The following is an 18380-nucleotide window of genomic DNA, read 5'->3' as shown; positions in this document are numbered from 1 at the left end:
TTTGTCTCTGAGCCTCATATGACGCTTTGTTTTCAGGGGACAACCTTCATAGATACTGCGGTTCCTTAAGTCTGTGCGCGGTGGTAAAAAAGTAAGAAAATTAGTACTAATCTGCTATTGAATCTACTTATGCGGGATACCACAAACTCCTGTCTGCGACACGTACAAACAGCTTAGTTAAAGTAAGTGAACTTGCGTGTGTGGTTGTGTTGTAGAGAAACAGAAAGAGAGAGAGCGCGTCACAACTAGAGCTTACGTCACAAAGGACGCTCCTCCCCCGAAAGTCCCTTTCCTTAAAACAGGAACGCCGGCTTGTAAATATAACCAAGCAGTGAATGGCACCGCGATTACATCCCTGATTGGGGGTCTTAGGAATTCCTTGCCTTTGGTGAATAATTTTTAACTTCTCATCCTTGACACATGGAAGCACGTGGTGAGACCGTTTTTTTTTCCATTATGCTGTTTCGAATTCTTGTTACCGCTTCGGTTTCGATGACATATGCGCTTCTATGATTTAACGATGTTTTCCATAAAGACTACATGATGGCTTGATATTATCTCTCCTTTCGAGTGGCACGCATGACTGGGAGGCGAGTGCTTGCTGTGTGGTAGCTTAAACAGGTGCGTTGCCCATTACAGTAACTCCGGTCACAGTTTGACTCAGTTCTGAGCTTCATCGCGACACGATCTTAACTCCGCTAAGCGAAGTCTCAGTCTGCTTATATGAAAGACTCATTTCAGAATACGGCATGGGTCATGGTTGGCATTTAGTATTTTGCTCACTTGCGGTGTTTCTCCAGACGGCCGCATCGGTTTAGTGGAAACAGCGTAAAAGTGAAATCGTGTAAACTTAACTAGTTACCTAATATAGGGATTTTTCTTATTAATTATGTAACTGATCCAAAGCTGATCAGGAGCTGACAGACACGCTACAAGTTCAACTGACATTTCTTCTGACGGATTTACGTGACTTGGTGTGGCAGTGGCTGGGTGTTTTAACTGAAGAGCTGAGCTTTGACTTTGGTGATCGCGTTTTGAATCTTGATCCATGTTGCTGTCTGAATGGAGTTTACAAGTTCTTTTCATACTGGTGTAGATTTTCCTTCCTGCAGTAAAGAATTCCCAAAGTTGTGCTGATTAGGTCGAATGTTGATTCCAAATTGCTCGGTGTGTGAGTGTCCACTGCACCCTGTCCAAAATTGGCTGCTACAAAAATTGCCTGTGACGTTCTGCAATGCAAAAAGGAAAGAAGGAGGTTTGAGTACGTTAGGTTCTGGTAGTTCTGGTTTGTGGTTATTTTGATGATGTGGCAGTACACCAGGGGGTGTACTGGGTCCAGTGCCATGGGTTTGTGTTGGGGATTGCTGGTTGTCTATGCTGATCATCTCCTTTATGCCTTCATATGCGTTCTTATCCCACAAACTCAAACTGGCACCTTGTCTAGGGCTGTTTGCTGTCTTGGACCCAAGTGCTGTTGGGATGGTCTCCAGACCCCTGTGACCATGTAACTCCAGGTTTGAGAGTGTTATGTTATCAGAACCTAATTGGTTTAAGCTGGTTATATATATATATGTTTTATACATTTTTTTTCAAACATCGTCGACTTAAATATAATTTATGATGAAACAAGCCAAGGAAATGAATTACTTGAAATAAAGGCAAATACCTCTATGAGGATTGTTGCTATTATCCTGTTCTTTATGTTGATTTTATTAAACAAAAAATCATGTAATAATGCTAAAAAATAACATTATCTAACTAAAATGGGCATTTTATATCTTTAATATTGGACATATGTTCACCTGTCTTATATGCACACTGCTTATATCAGACTTTGCATACCAGGTTGCCAAGCCCCTACTTTGGTTATTTTTGTATTCTATCTATCTATCTATCTATCTATCTATCTATCTATCTATCTATCTATCTATCTATCTATCTAATCCTGCCTACTATACTAAAATTATCTATCTATCTATCTATCTATCTATCTATCTATCTATCTATCTATCTATCTATCTATCTATCTATCTATCTAATCCTGCCTACTATACTAAAATATCTATCTATCTGCCCCACATTTCTGGGTTACATATCACAAAGGCTTTCATTAATAAGCCATTTATAAACAATATGTAACACTTGACTGATTACTACTTAATGCAGCCATCTTGCAAACTTGCTTATGCAGGGCAGGGTTGTTGGGGAAGCTGGAGCCAAGCCCAGTAACCATCTGACACAAGGCAGGAACATGCCTTGGAGGTGGCAGCTGTCCATAGCAGGATGATCACACACATACCCAACCACACACACACACACACACACACGCACATGCTCTAGGGCTAACTTAGCATCTCCAATCCACCTAACCAGCATGTCTTTGGACTGCGGGAGGAAAGCAGAGGGCCTGGAGAAGTCTACATGGACACAGGGAGAACATGCAGTCTCCACAAAGGGAACACTCAGGTCTCCTTACATTTCCATCTACTTGCTTAGCAGATGCTCTTTTCCAAAGTGACTTACAAATGAGGTCAACATAATCAAGTAAACATCAGTCTGGGTGACTGTATGGGAACAAGCATTACAGGACAAAGTGACAAAATCGATTGTCACAAGCGAAGAGCTCAGAACAAAACCCAACTGAGTTACAATTCCTAGATTATAAAAACCTAACAGCTAATACGTTACTCTGTGCCTCCTACCATTATTTCATGTACACAGAAATAGTTATAAATGTGAAATAATGAATCTAATTTTTTTTTAAATTTTGCAATGGTTTACATTAATATTTAATTGACAACATTAGATGATGCCTCTTTACATGTTTTTTGAAAATGTTTATTCATCAGATGTGGTATCTCTTTGCAGTACCTAATCTAAAGTTTAAACATCCTTTGTAAAGACTGAATAGGTTTATTAATGAAAATGTATTCTAGAGTGTCATCCAAGCCAGTGTTTCTCAACCTTACTGGACCCACATTCTCCCTTGCCGTGACCCAGCGCCATTATAAACGAAGGCAACTTGTGAGTCCCTGACAGAAGCCCTCAACTCCAAAGTGTGTTGCGCCCCCTGCAGTTTCAGAAACACTGAACCCATCTTCTATTTCTCAATGATGTTCTCTATTACCTCAAATTGACAAGTTCTCTTTAAAACTTTCTGCTGATAATCTGTCCAGAAATTAACTTCATCGATGTCAGTGTAAATAAAGCATGTCGGCCCATGCTGAAGCTTTTCTTTGTTGTTTTATTCTTTAACAAGGAGCCACTTGCTTTCTTGTTCATGAGCTGGGAAGTGATTGAGTGCTGTGTTCTGTTTAATGGACTGTGTCAGGAAAGTATTATTGCACCTGCCCTGTATTTTCTGTTTTTGTTAAATTGGATTGCATGTCATTACCACATTTTGCTTTGTAATCAATGACATAATAATTATAAAAAAAGAAATGTTGTGATGGGTGGTGCTATCACCTTATGAATGTTGTGTCATGTTGTGCCAGCTGTTTAAATTGACATGGTCTGGTGACGTGATCCGCAACAGCAATCAACAAGTCTGATATTCCCAATGACTAAAAGCCACATAACGTGACATCAGCTTTAACTATTGTGGACTGGCAGGGACACCTCCATGCTGGAAGGTCCAGGGGGGAGCAAGAATGTTACCTCCCCTGTAACGCTAGATGGCAGCCCCTCTGGGTAGCAGTGGTGCCTCGGACTCCATGGGCTTTATGGGAGTGGGAGTTTAGTGCTGCCCTGTCGATAGGAGATGCTGATGCCTGGAGAGCAGCTATTCCACCACACCCAGACGTAGGCCATCGAGCACCTGGAGCACCTCTGGGTGACCTGTATAAGGGGCCAGCAAGCAGTATTCCAGGAGCCAGAGTCAGGAGGATGATGATGAAGATGATGATGAGGAGAAGGAGGAGGACAAAGCTTGCTGAGGAGGAGTGGAGGAGAAAGGTGAACTGTGAGATAAAAGAAAGAAAAGAGAGTGAGAGACAAAGAAAATGTATGTTTGGGCTTTTGGGGACACTGTAGATAAAAATCACGTGTGCTTTAGTACTGGTGTCATTTGCGTCTGTCTGTGATCCGGGCTGGAATGTTCACACTATCTCTACAGAGAACTTGAGGCTTCCCTAAATGGCCTGCATGGATAAAACAGCTTCTTTTGGTGGACATTTCCTATGCTTTAAAGTGCTCTCGAGCTCAGTTTTGGAACTATGTAAAGTTTATGTGCACCTCACAATGCACAGAAGACTGTCCTGTTTAGATCTGTAATTTGATAAATTAATGAATTCATGAATTAATACATGGAAATCAGTGTCCGAGGACCGAGCAGTGAAGACGTGTAGTGCTAAACTTGACTCACTTCTACTAAAAGATAAACCGAATTGTGTGAGATTAGTGAATACACTTGCCACGTTATTAGTTTTGTTAGATCTCCTAACTGACTCAAGGAAATGCTGGCACTGGCAGCACATTTTTGTTCATCGACGTCAGCACTGATTTCCAGGAAAGGCCCTGAGTTAATCAGCAGGCAGTCCTGCCTTCTATTAAGTGCTTTAACTTTACTGGTTGACAACACAGAAGCTATGGGTAGCACTGAAAGACAGGGACTCCGTGTGTAGATGGGGGGAAAACCCAGAAAATGGGGTGAGCGTGTGAAGTTTGTATGAAAAGTGGGGGCCGTCAGCTGTCAGTGCTGGGCCTGCTGCCCTTTTTAACTGATGCAATTGATCTAAATAAGTGTATGAATAACAAGATAGATAAGTGTGCAAAATATACTAATAAAATGAAATGGTAAATACCTTACAGTCAGCAGAAACATTCAGAAATCCACATAGCAACCGAAAACATTTAAGAAGATTTCACCATGGTGGGTTTGAAAGTTGAAAGTCCACAACATGAGAAGGACCAAGGAGTCATAGTGAACTCGTCACTCTCCACATCCAGGCAGGAGTGATTAGCAAGACTAATATTAGGCTGGGTTAAGGACCACGGAGTACAAGCCAAAGGAGGTTAGTTTTAAGCTGTGCCACACAGTAGTTAAGTCTCATCTGGGAAGCTGTGTGCAGTTTTGGTCTCCAGCTGCCCCATAAGACCCTGGTTAGGAAAATGGATGGATAAACACATTACAAAAAATGGAGCAAATTCAGAGAACAACTGAAATTATGCTAAGAGTGAGCTGGTGATATAACATCCATTCATCCACCCATTATCCAATCCGCTATATCCAAACTCCAGGGTCACGGGGGTCTGCTGGAGCCAATCCCAGCCAACACAGGGCACAACGCAAGGCAGGAAACAAACCCCGGGCAGGGCGCCAGCCCACCGCAGGTAATATAACATGTAGCTGATGATTTGCAATATTACACCTCAAATTAATAAGGTCTCAAGCAGTGTACAAAATATTCCATGGTAAGTAAAGGGGTCCTGTTACTGTTTGTTTGCTGGATTTTACATTTTTTACTCTGGCGCTTTGAAATATAAAATAAATCATGTATGGCTAATTCTATCAGTTAGAATTCTTATTTTAATTAGATAAATCATGTCATATGTGGATATGCACTCTGCAAATGAAAATCAAGTCACATTGCACTACCAACCATTAATCACAGTACATGCAAGCCTACAGTGGATTCAGAAAAATATTCAGACCCCATTACTCTCTGCACATTTTACTGTGTCATAGATTGAATTTTAAATGGATATGTATGCCCATTGTTGCCCATCTATCTATCTATCTATCTATCTATCTATCTATCTATCTATCTATCTATCTATCTATCTATCTATCTATCTATCTATCTATCTATCTATCTATCTATCTATCCTGCCTAATATACCAAATTTAACATCTATCTATCTATCTATCTATCTATCTATCTATCTATCTATCTATCTATCTATCTATCTATCTATTGTGATGGAAACCAGGGTGTCAGTGAGCCCCAAACCCCAACACGAACACACAAGCACAGTCCCGGGTCCAAATAAAGGTTGGTTTATTAACCAGACTCCTCAAACAAGTCACAAATAGTACAAAAACACAAGTTTCTCTCTCTCCACAATTCAATTCTTCCCCACAATTTCTCTCACCACCACACTGCCTTCCTCCAGTCGTGTGTTGTCTTTCTTCCTCCCAGCTCCGACTTGCCTGGCCAGGGGAGTGCAGGCTAATTATTAATGACCCGGGAGTACTTCCGGAGCTTGTCTCCCTGCAGCGCTCTCTTGCAGCACCCAGTGACCCCAGCAGGGCTGCTCTGCCAGACTACATCTCGCCTAGATGCCCTGCTGGCTTTCCACTGGGCACCGATATCTGGGACTGCTGCCATCTAGCATGTTGAGGGAGTTAAAAGCCCCCAGCCACATCTTCTCCTTTTAGTGGGCTGACCATCACTCCCTTCCATCTAGGTCTGGTGCCTTTTTCCTCCACGGCTGTTTTCCTCTAGATGGCGCTAGGTATCTAGTTGGAATAAGTTCTTTTGCAATTGCAGTGTCTTAAGTAGCCCAAAACTATATAGATATAATATTTAAAAGGCAATATCTCTCCCATAGTGATATGACGGTAAGAAATCACATAAGAGAAAATAACTTAGCTTTCTTTAATGACGATTTAAACGGCATTACAGATGAGGAAGCCATAGCAAAACTTTTTAACCGATGTGGGATCTCGATGTGTGCAGTCTGCCATTTTCGTTGCTGGGTTGGAAGGATTTTCGGGATCGAATGACATTTTCTTCCATCCGTCAATCAGCTTCAAAGGTGTGCCAGGCAATGTTCCAAGGCTTTATACTCTTTCTCCATGTGCGGACCCTTACTTAGGTAAATCATGCCATTCCAAACAAAGCAAAGAGAGGATTCAATTTCATGCACACAGAAATAGTACAATGCCCATTTTCGTAGTTGTCCCTTTCGTGTCTTCTACTGCTTGCCTAGCAGTTCTAAATGATGAGCCCCTGTGTGCTAAATCAAGCCTTTAGCTGTACATATGAGGAAGAAGCAGATTTATAAAATATTTTTTGCACAGGGCACAGTGACATATTAAACATATTAACTTTTATTCTGATTACAACAGGCTGGGATGCCCATCTGCCTGTTAGGCACCCCCCTATTCAGGTAAGAAACTATCCCCTCTTCTGGTCGAGATGCCCATACAGCCCATGTGGCATCTATCTATCTATCTATCTATCTATCTATCTATCTATCTATCTATCTATCTATCTATCTATCTATCTATCTATCTATCTATCCTGTATTCTTCTTCTTCTTCTTCTTCTTTCAGCTGTTCCTGTTAGGGGTTGCCACAGTAGATCATCTTCTTCCATATCTTTCTGTCCTCATCATCTTGTTCTGTCACCCTGATCACCTGCATGTTCTTTCTCACCACATCCATAAACTTTCTCTTAGGCCTTCCTCTTCCCCGGCCTCTCTGTCCTTAGCATCCTTCTCCCAATATACCCAGCATCTCTCCTCTGCACATGTCCAAACCAATGCAATCTCGCCTCTCTGACTTTGTCTCCCAACCGTCCAACTTACGCTGACCCTCTAATGTCCTCATTTCTAATCCTATCCATCCATGCAAATCTTAGCACCTTTAACTCTGCCACCTCCAGCTCTGTCTCCTGCTTTCTGGTCAGTGCCACCATCTTCAACCCATATAACATAGCTGGTCTCACTATCGTCCTGTAGATCTTCCCATTCACTCTTGCTGATACCCATCTGTCACAAGTTACTCCTGACACTCTTCTCCACCCACTCCACCCTGCCTTCACTCTCTTTCTCACTTCTCTTCCACAATCCCCTTTACTCTGTACTGTTGATCCCAAGTATTTAAACTCATCCACCTTTGCCAACTCTACTCCCTGCATCCTCACCATTCCACTGACCTCCCTGTCATTCACACACATGTATTCTGTTTGTTCCTACTGACCTTCATTCCTCTCCTCTCTAGAGCAGATCTCCACCTCTCCAGGGTCTCCTCAACCTGCTCCCTACTATCGCTACAGATCACAATGTCATCAGCAAACATCATACTCCATGGGGACTTCTGTCTAATATCTATGCAATCCTGCCTACTACACTAAAATTATTACCTACTGTATCTATCTAACAAATGTGCTGGTAGGGTAGAAGCTGAGGATGTGGCTCTTGCATTGTCTGTGACGATGTTAAGAGAATCTGTTATGTGCTTTTAAAGTAGTATAAGTAAATAAATTGTCCCATGAGAATGGTGCATTTTATTCTGCCTCCCACCTGATGTCACAGACTAAGCATTGGTCAAGTCATTGTTCAGGGCTAAATGTGCACAGGAGATTGGATGAAGGTAACTTTGCACAGGCCTCTGGCTGAGGGTATGAAGGCATGCAGGATGTTGGGCTTTAGAACAGAGGATAAATAAATAAGGCTTGGGTGTTTGCTTGTGGAAATGTACAGGGCTTATTAGTTTACCAACACCCATCTCTGTTAGGTTAATTAGAAAGACTAGCTGAGCTGAAAGAATTCATGAAGGTCAGTGGCAAAAGTGGAAAAATGGAAGCCATTTCTGACGCTGTTGTAGGTGTACTTACGAATTGTGCTTTATGCGATGCCTTCACTTTGTTTTCTTGCGTGCAGATCAGGGGATCAAGTGTCTTGTACACTTGAGTTGTCACATCTTGAAAGGGGTGTGCCCAGTGCAGATTTATTTTTTCCATTACACGTATATTTTTTCATTTTTAAAACCGCCTTATCCAACCCACAGTCGCAGGTGGCCAGAGTTTGTCCCACAGGGTATGAACCAACCTTGGGTAGGGCACAGTTACCCACACATTACTTGCTCACACTTAAATTCACCAGTCAACCTAATTGGGAAATTTATGTGAAAAAACAAATAAGAGCACGCCATGTCATAAAAGAGCTGCTAGGCAATTTCTAGGCTTAGGGCGTAGGGGATAAGAGGATGGGCTGAAGTCATTGTATCCTTAACTTAAGAAAAAGGGGTTTTAAAGGGGGCAGCATGGTGACAGTGGTAACTAGGGTGCTCCCTGTGGAGAGCTTAAGAGTTCTCTCTGCTGGTGTCCCCATTTGAGTTTTCTCCACAACACAAAGACATGCCAGTTAGGTGAACTGGATAAACTGGCCAATTATGTGCGTGTTTCCCTTGCAATGAACTGGTTCCCTGTTCAGGAAATGTTCTTGCCTTGTGCCCTATACTTGCTGGGACTGGCTCCTGGGACCCTGCTCTGTATAAGCAGGTTAAGAAAATGGAGGCATGTGGTTTAAAAGGTAAGTTGATTGATGTGGTTAACATTATGAAAGGAGTTATTGCAGTAGGGTAGATGTCAGCTGTCATTTTAAAGTGAATTATTCAGCTAGCTTACTGGGGACGAAGATACAGCTCTGTAAATGGTTAATTTAGCAAAAATGCTTTTTTTATTTGATTTACACATTTCCGAAGAGAGATATATGGATACATGGAATAAGACAGTGAGTAATGTAGCCATGAAAAGATGCTTGGGAACCGTGATATCTTTAACTGATGATGCTCTTGAAATAACAAGACACAGATATAATTTTGGTTCTAACATAGTGAGCCTCTGGCCACATAGCCCATTTCAAGTCAGTCTTGTTTGGTATTCTGTATAATGCTGTTACTATTTATGGGCACACAGTGTTTCAGTCATACTAATTAGTGACTGTGTTTAGCACCCAAACAGAACTCTGCAGACCCCGCAGTATTTACCTACTAGAATAAAGTACTCAAATCCGGGGTCTTATGTACCTGGCCGTGAATGTGCATACAAATAAATGGTGCCTGTTGATGGTATTCATCTTCATGTCCTGGGTCAGTGCCGGCCTTGATTAACTAGTTCTGAAAATGGATAGACAGATGGACAGACAGCTATTAGATAGACAGATAGATAGATAGATAGATAGAAATTGTAGTATAGTAGGCAGGATAGATATTAATTTTAGTATAGTGGGCAGGATTAGATAGATAGATAGATAGAAATTGTAGTATAGTAGGCAGCATAGATATTAATTTTAGTATAGTAGGCAGGATTAGATAGATAGATAGATAGATAGATAGATAGATAGATTTTAAGTTTAGTATAGTTGGCATGATAAAGTAGCTAATAGCTGCTGCCTCTGCTAAAAATACTACGGTAAATACTACGGCTGCTACTTCACATACTTCTATCACTCCTACTATAACTATTACTTCTGTCAATACTGCTAGTTTATATACAGCTGTAACTATGACTACTTAATTTTTTAATACTATTTTTACTACTTGTACTTTATGTCCAGTAAATTCTATTACTTTTTTCACCATATAATTTAACACTATAGTATATTTCTACATTTGCAATTTTAGTATTAATGTAGCAAAAACTACTACTATCATTGAGACGTCGTAAATTGCTACTGCTATTGATATTACTATTATATGTGACACTACTTTTGGCTGCGCATATTAGTACTACAAGTTTTAGTTCTGTTATACCGTATACATCTACAACTTTTAAAGTTATTACTTGTACAGCTAGTTTACGTACTGATATTGTTTATAATATTACGTCTTCTACTTTTACTGCTACTATTACTACTAGTACTGCTCATCTAATGTTAGTATTACTTGTACGACATCTACTTTTTATTCTGATATATTTATTAGTACTTCTACTTTTAATACTACTATTACTACTTTTAGTACTACTGTAGGTACTACCACTACTACTAATATTGCTAGATCTCTTACTACTACTATTATTCCTACTTCTAGTTTTAATGCTGCTCTACCTGGTAGTAGTAATTTTAATATTATTATTACTACTGCTAGAATAAATACTGCCATTAATAATACTATCAATGCTTTTGATTTTACTGTTATTGCTGCTGATGCTACCACTAGTTTCAATCACTAGAACCACCACATTTAGCTTTGCTATTTCTATAACTATTACCACTTTTAATTCTACTATTATTATTGCTGTTACTTTTAGTAATTTATTACAGCAACAACTATCTATTGTGACTACTGTATTGAATACTAGAATTTATATCAATGCTGCTTTTAGTACTGGTTTAAGTACTACTATTACTACTGATGCTTCTTTTAGCCCTGCTATTACCACATTTGTTGTCACTGCTGGTGTTTTACTACTGCTGTATTATTACTTCTAGTTTTAATGCTGCTATAATCTCTACTAATTTGCCTTTTAACACCAATATTACTACTTTTACCAGTTTTACAACTGGGTTAACAACAATTACTGTTACCACCACTTTTACTTGTACTGCTAGAAATATGATTTTTTTTATACTACCTTTACTACTTCTAACTAATTTAAAGCTAGAGTAATAATTATTACTATCACTAGTTTTACTTTTACTGCTATACAGTAAGTACTACCTTTAATCCTACTATTACTACTGAAGCTACTTATAGCACTGCTGTTACTACTTCTGTTATCACTGCTTGGTTTAGTTAACTTGGTTCATTTAATATTAAAAGTATTAGTGCTTCTCATTTTAAAACTGACTTTACTTTTACCACTTAGACTACTTTTAGCATTGCTGATACTTTTACTAATGCTTGTACTACTACTAATGTTTTGGTTGTTGTTACTGGTAGTGATAGTATTTCTGTAATCATCCATACTGTTACCGCTTTTACTAGTATCTCATAACAGCCATCAATATTTGTTAGTTGATTTCTATTACTATTATTAATGTTACAACAATCCATCCATCCATTTTCCAACCCACTGAATCCGAACACAGGGTCATGGGGGTCTGCTGGAGCCAATCCCAGTCAACACAGGGCACAAGGCAGGAACCAATCCCGGGTAGGGTGCTAACCCACCGCAGGACACACACAAACACACCAAGCACACACTAGGGCCAATTTAGAATCGCCAATCCACCTAACCTGCATGTCTTTGGACTGCGGGAGGAAACCCATGCAGATACGGGGAGAACATGCAAACTCCACGCAGGGAGGACCCGGGAAGCGAACCCAAGTCTCCTAACTGCGAGGCACTACCGCTACCACTGTGCCACCGTGCCGCCCTGTTACAACTGTCACTATCATAACTCCTTTTACTATTATTATCATTATTATTTGAACTACTTTTAAAGCTACAACTGCTCTTGCTATGACTGGTAGTGGTAGTTTTGGTACTGCTGTAACAATTAGTATTATTACTTTCAATAATACTTTTGCTCTTCACTTTTATTTGTTAATGTGTTATGTGAATCTTTTTGTTGGAAGATGCCTTTTTGTTTTCATTTATGTCCCGTTTTCTTTAATAATTTGCAGAATTTTAGAAATGTGTTTAAATGTAATATATTTATTTGCTCAGTTCCAACAAGGAATGTAATGTTTAACTGATGAAGGACGGGTTGTGGGTTGTGATGCAGTCAGAGAGGTCCTGAGAGGTGTCTTGGGTCGCTCTGCCTCGGTGCCTTTAGTGTCCGTTTCACATGAGCAAAACAGAGGGGCTGTGCACGTTCAGGTCAAGGAGATCAGTGGATGGGCAGAAGGTGGTCATCCATCCCAGAGTGTGTATGTGTCTTACAATGTCTCTCATTCACTATGCTATAAACTGAGAGATAATTATATAAAGAATTTCAGATATATAAAAACTATGCAGAAATCTTCTGGTCTCCTTGTAGCTTTTTATATTTGTCTGTGTGTTTCTGTATCTGTCTCATTTGTGCATATCAACGCTGTTATCTCCACAGCCTTCAGAGCTCTCTTATCATCTGTCTAAATTTGCTATCTGTATTTGTTCATCATTGTGCATATGCTCACAATGCCTGCTTGTATTTTTATTATTAACCGACTCTTTCTGTTTCAATGTAATGCTGTGCTGCTATATAATTATCTTCATTTTGCAAGCATTTACAAGTTTTATTCCCCCATGCTTGTAATGTCTTTAGTCTTAGAGCCTAATCTACTGCCTCTGTTCAATTGCATTCAGTCACTTACACAATTTCCCGGTCTTTGTTTTATTTATTTATTTATTTACTTTTTTAACGGCAGTAGTTAATTAAAAAATTTTTAGTTCCAAAGCTATGCATTAAAGCAGGGGTAAGCAATGTTGGTCCTGGAGGGCCACAATGGCTGCAGGTTTTTGTTTCAATCCCATTTCTTGAAAAGAAGTCAATCATTGATGGTGAAGCACTTATTGCTCAAGCAACATTTTTATGCTTAATTTTCGTTGTCTTGATTGTTAAGATTCCCCACCTTTAATTGATTATTAAAGTTCTATAAAGCTGCATTCTCTGTTTTTAACTGCTCCTTATTAGCAAAAAGATGCAGTTCTCCATCTAACTTGTCTCCATTTACACCTGTGTGTTTTCGTCACGAGCTGTCAGGTTTAATGAAGGAAATGGAAGAAGAAAAAGAGAAAAATCGAGAATTATTAGGAAAGGAAAGGAAAATAAGAATGACCTGTCATGGCAAAATGAAAACTCTAACAAGACTTGTTATTGGCAAGAATTGATTTTATAATCAAACAGCTCGGTTCGAACACAAATCTGTAGCCACTGCGGCCCTTCAGGACCAATGTTGCTCACCACTACACTAAAGAAAACTTATATAATATGACAATCAAACATACGTTTCAGTTAAACAAAACTACAAGATTTAGAAAACTCATGCAGTCGATCCTACGTATTAGAAAAACCTCAGTAAAACCCCACCCTCATCCACAGCGCACAGCTAATCTCTATACAGTATATATAAAATCCAATGTCTGTCTGTCTGTCTGTATGTCTGTCCGCTTTTCACGAGAGAATTACTTAACGCATTTAGTTTTGTTTGAACATTCCGTTGATTTTGCAACTTTCTCATGGCGTTAAGTATCACAGTTCGCTTGTGGTGCTGATTTATTAGCGCAAATCCAAGAGGGACTGATTGGGCGGCGAGGAGGGGGGCGGGGCCCTCCTCACTCACGCGTCTGCCTCGGGGCGTAACCTTAACTCTGCTTAGTTAGCGAATGAGAGAACTACTTAACGGATTTAGATCTTTTTTTTTCTAGAATTTGCTTGAACATTCCAATTGATTTTGCGACTTCTCTCATTACGCTAAGAATCATAGTTCACTTGCAGGAGCGATATATTCGCGTTAATCTGAGACAGAGGCTGCGGGTCGACGGGAGGTGGAAGCGTGACGTCAGGAGTGGGGAGCTGGGCGTGGGCCCTCCTCACTGTCCTGTTTCACGAATACGCGGGCGAAGCCGCAGGGGATGTCTAGTCTTCATAAATAACTTTAATCACAAAAGCACCAGACATATGCACCTGTCTTCCTAGCACTCCTCTTTAGCTGTCAGAGCATGGGATACACGCAAAGTCAAAACTAAGTATCATAGCTTGCTTGTGGTACCGATTTATTTGCGTGAATCCGAGAGAGACACAGTGGGCCGAGGCCCTCCTCACTCATGTGCCAGCCTCAGGGTGTATCTTACATCCGCTTAGCTAGCGAACGAGAGAACTACTTAATGGATTTAGATAGTTTTTCTTTATAGGATTTGCTTGAATGTTCTGGATGATTTTGCAACTTGTGTTAAGAATCATAGTCGGCTTGCAGGAGCGATATATTTGCATGAATCTGAGACACAGCCTACAAGCCGAGGGAAGGGGGAAGCATGACATCAGGAGTGGGGTGCCGGGCAGGGCCCTCTTCACTGTCCTGTTTCACTTCTACGCGGGTGAAGTGGCAGAGGATGGCTAGTTAGTAATAAAACAAAGAAGCCTACTGTGTTATACAACAACATTTATTTATATAGCACATTTTCATACAAAAACATGTAGCTCAAAGTGCTTTACATAATGAAGAATAGAAAAATAAAAGACACAGTAAGAAAAGAAAATACTGTAAGTCTAACAACAGAGTTACAACAGAATATTCGGGGCCTCTTTCTAGTGAATCTCTCTGTACATTTCAGTCTCTTAGCAAATCCCTAGCATACTAAACAGAATAGGAAGTGTTTGATATAATAATATTGCACATATTTAAGAAAAAAAATGTAAAGTTATTCACATGAGAAACAACAGACGAGTTATTGCACATCTATGTAGTTTTAAAAAAATGTTCTGGGAGCTTCAATAAGGACAGAGAGAACAGCTTATTGAGTGGATAAGTGGATGAGGAGTTATATAGTCTGATGGCTGTGGAATACATTATGCTAGTCAATCTACTGCTAAAAACTCCCATCTGTCCAACCACAACACTATGAAGTGAGTGATTAGCGTTTTCAATCATAGACTGAAGTCTAGGCAACAATCTCTGATCTGCCACAGTTTACAAGCTATCCAGTTTCTCTGCTATTACTTCTGAATCAATTTGTTAAACCTCTTAATGTCTGTAGCACAGCACAAGGATAAAAATGACACTCACAGAACATCTGCAGCTTAGTTCTGCAGACCTTAAAGGATCTAAGTCTGCTTAGGAAGTAGAGCCTACCCTGACCCCTCTCATATGTGGCCAGTGAGCTCTTAGACCAAGCTGACTTACCGTTCATATAAACCCTCAGGTACTTATAGTCCTGAACGATCTCTCCACATCCACACCCCTAATGGACAGGGGAGCAACTGGAGATCATGTTCTTCTGAAATGTTTAGTTTTACTGGCGTTTACCTGCAGCTGACAAGTTAACAAATCTGCCCACTAAACTACTACAGTGTAGTAGCATAATTCGTTCTGGAAACATGCTCGCAGTCCAAAGCACTTGTATATCAAAGTGAATTTCCCCATATGAAATAATGGAAACTCAGATGATTCGTTCCACAACCCAAAACTATTCATATAAAAATGATTAATACAAAATATAAAGTAAAAATACATAAAACATATTAACCTGCACTTTACCTTTAAAAAGAATCATGGCTGGTGTGAGTGAGTTTCTAAACTCTTGTGGGATTCCACCCAACGGGACAACACCCGGAAGAGCGTCCCAAAGCAATCGCAGTCTCCCAGCGCTGTAGCAGTTCGCCGTATAAGCATATCCAATACAAGGAACATTATAAAGATCCCGCTACAATAAATAACCGCGCTGTTGCTGTTTCCAGCTGAATAAAGCTGGTGTTGTTAAAGTACTGAGACTCGGCTTCGTGTTTTGGGGCGCAAGATGGGGACTCGCACTTCACAGCACACACGTGCGCGCGCACACACACAGTCACAATGCTGTAGTAAACAGTATATGCTCGTATGGATGTTGAGTACATGAGTGAGGCACGCAGACTCAGATGGAGAATAGGAAACGATTGCCCGAGAGAGAGAGAGACGCGCCAGCGAGAGAGATAAGGAGGGAGAAGAACCATCAGCTCAGTTGTGATCACATGACACTCAGCAGACAAAGTGTATCCATACTACTCGTATTGCAAGACATCGCTCGTTTATCAAGTCAAAATTTAATACAAAATTTAGCTCGTCTTGCAAAACACTCGTAAACCAAGTTACTCACAAACCGAGGTTCCACTGTATATTGATATCGTCACCTGATATTTCCCCTGTCGCAGATGGCTGGGGGGGTGACCTGGCCAAGGACACCGAGGAGGACCAGAGGAGGGCTCACGCCTCCCCCAGACCATGTGGGGGCGATCACCCTGGTGCCTATGGGGACTACGGGTACAGAGCTTTGAAGCTTAACCCTGTAGGGGCCCGTGGTCAACACCAGGGGGTGCCCCAATGCCTTGGCAGCCCTGGACCTCAGCACTTCCCCCACACCCGGAAGTGCAGGGGGAAAGAGGAGCAGGGATGCAGCCACTGGGGAGTGCCAGTGGAAGATTGCCAGGAAGCACCTGGAGCACATCCGGGTGTGTATAAAAGGGGCCGCCTCCCTTCATACAATGACTTGAGTCGGGTGGAAGAAGGACGAGGTCTTGGAGGAGGCAAGGAGGCGGCCTCAAGTAGTGAGGCATTGGACTGGTGGCTTGGACTTTGGGGTTGTGTGCTGCACTGTACATAATATTATGGTTACTAAATGTGTGCTGGGTGACCTGAACGTGTCCGCCTGTCAGTGTCCCGGCTGACTTCCACACCCCTATTGCAGAATCATCAGAGAATTTCTGCAGATGGCAGCCCTCTGTGTTGTTGCTAAAATCTGTAGTATACAAGGTGACAGAACTTATCCCTTGTGGAACACCAGGACTACACAGCAAAGTGTCAAACCCAAAGCCCTGTCGTTGCACATACTGTGGCCTTCCAGTTAAATGGTTCATGATCCACGAGACTAAGAGAGCATCCACCTATATAGCAGACAGCTTACTCCCCAGTCTGGCTGGCTGGATGGTGTTAAAGCACATGAGAAATCAAAGAACATAATCGCAAGAAAAGAAATACTGTAACAAGTTAATCAACATGGCTGCTTATCAGAACTCACCTCCTTAAATTAAGTTCCTGTGTTACTTCTGCCATTGGAAAGTATGCTACAAAAGACAATAAAGAGCCACCATAAACACAGCTCTTGTCAAACACGCACTGCTTCTTAGCCTCTTTCTGTGGTGTAGGCTAATTCTTGCGTTGCTACTCTGTGACCTGTCATGCATAGGATTGGAGCAGGAAGGTATGATGTTCTAGTAAAAGATGTTATTTTCTGCAAGGAACTCAGACAGAGTGCTCCATCATCAAGATTTTAGAACCTTGTGGCCTTATCAGTAAGAAAGTTCTTCTAAGAAAGATGACTAGGTCAGCCGGCAGCGGTGGTCAATCGACCATACTTTGAGAACCGGTGGTCTAGATTTTAGCGCTGTTGGCAGTATTTAATAAATTCTGGCAATGCTATCTACGCCCTTATAAATTAAAATATTTTCGAGTGTGAGTAATGGTGGTAGTTTAGGGAAGGTAAGGAAATTGTTTTTGACAAAGTTCCCAACTTGTAAATAGAAAGAAAAGCTTGTTCTTTATGTCCTGCTGTAAACTGACATCCTGTCCAAGATGGGTTTGTGTCTTGTGTCACCTCCTATGCTTGAGCATTTATTAAAATATAACACTGGACAAATGGCGCTTTTTTTTTTTTTTGCATCATTTTATTAAGTGCATGAATAGATCTCTGTGTGATCTCTGTACGTGCATTTCGTTATTTTGAAGCCGTAATGGAGCTCTATTTCCTTGTGTGGTAGCACAGTGTTGATCCTCTCCATCAAATAACCACATGCCTCTAGAGAATACAAGAGTTAAGAATTACCACAGTCCGGCTGGAATTGCCTTTTCCGCATCCTTAAAACTTGTGTGGGATAAGCAATTTTGAAAATATATTGAGCAGCAAAACTTCAGTGTGTGTTTGCAATATTTCCTTAATGATTGCAACATCAGCTATAATGTCGACAAAAAAAACCACCTATAATGTTTTCTGAGAAATCAGAAAAGCCTTGTCATGACAACTATTGCATGG

General features: G+C 40.8%; 1 protein-coding gene across 1 annotated transcript in view; it reads left to right on the top strand.

Moving 5' to 3' along the window:
• Positions 1-282: 282 nt before the first annotated feature.
• The window catches only part of csf2rb (colony stimulating factor 2 receptor subunit beta), a 76643-nt gene continuing 58545 nt past the window's right edge, over positions 283-18380 (top strand). The window contains exon 1 of the mRNA XM_039765330.1: positions 283-388. The gene's annotated coding sequence lies outside the window, so the exon portion shown is untranslated. The remainder of the gene's footprint in view (positions 389-18380) is intronic.

The sequence above is a fragment of the Polypterus senegalus genome, chromosome 10 (assembly GCF_016835505.1).
Source record: "Polypterus senegalus isolate Bchr_013 chromosome 10, ASM1683550v1, whole genome shotgun sequence".
Classification (NCBI taxonomy): Eukaryota; Metazoa; Chordata; class Cladistia; order Polypteriformes; family Polypteridae; genus Polypterus; species Polypterus senegalus.
The sequence above is the reverse complement of the archived record's forward strand: the minus strand, read 5'-3'. Positions and strand labels throughout refer to the sequence as shown.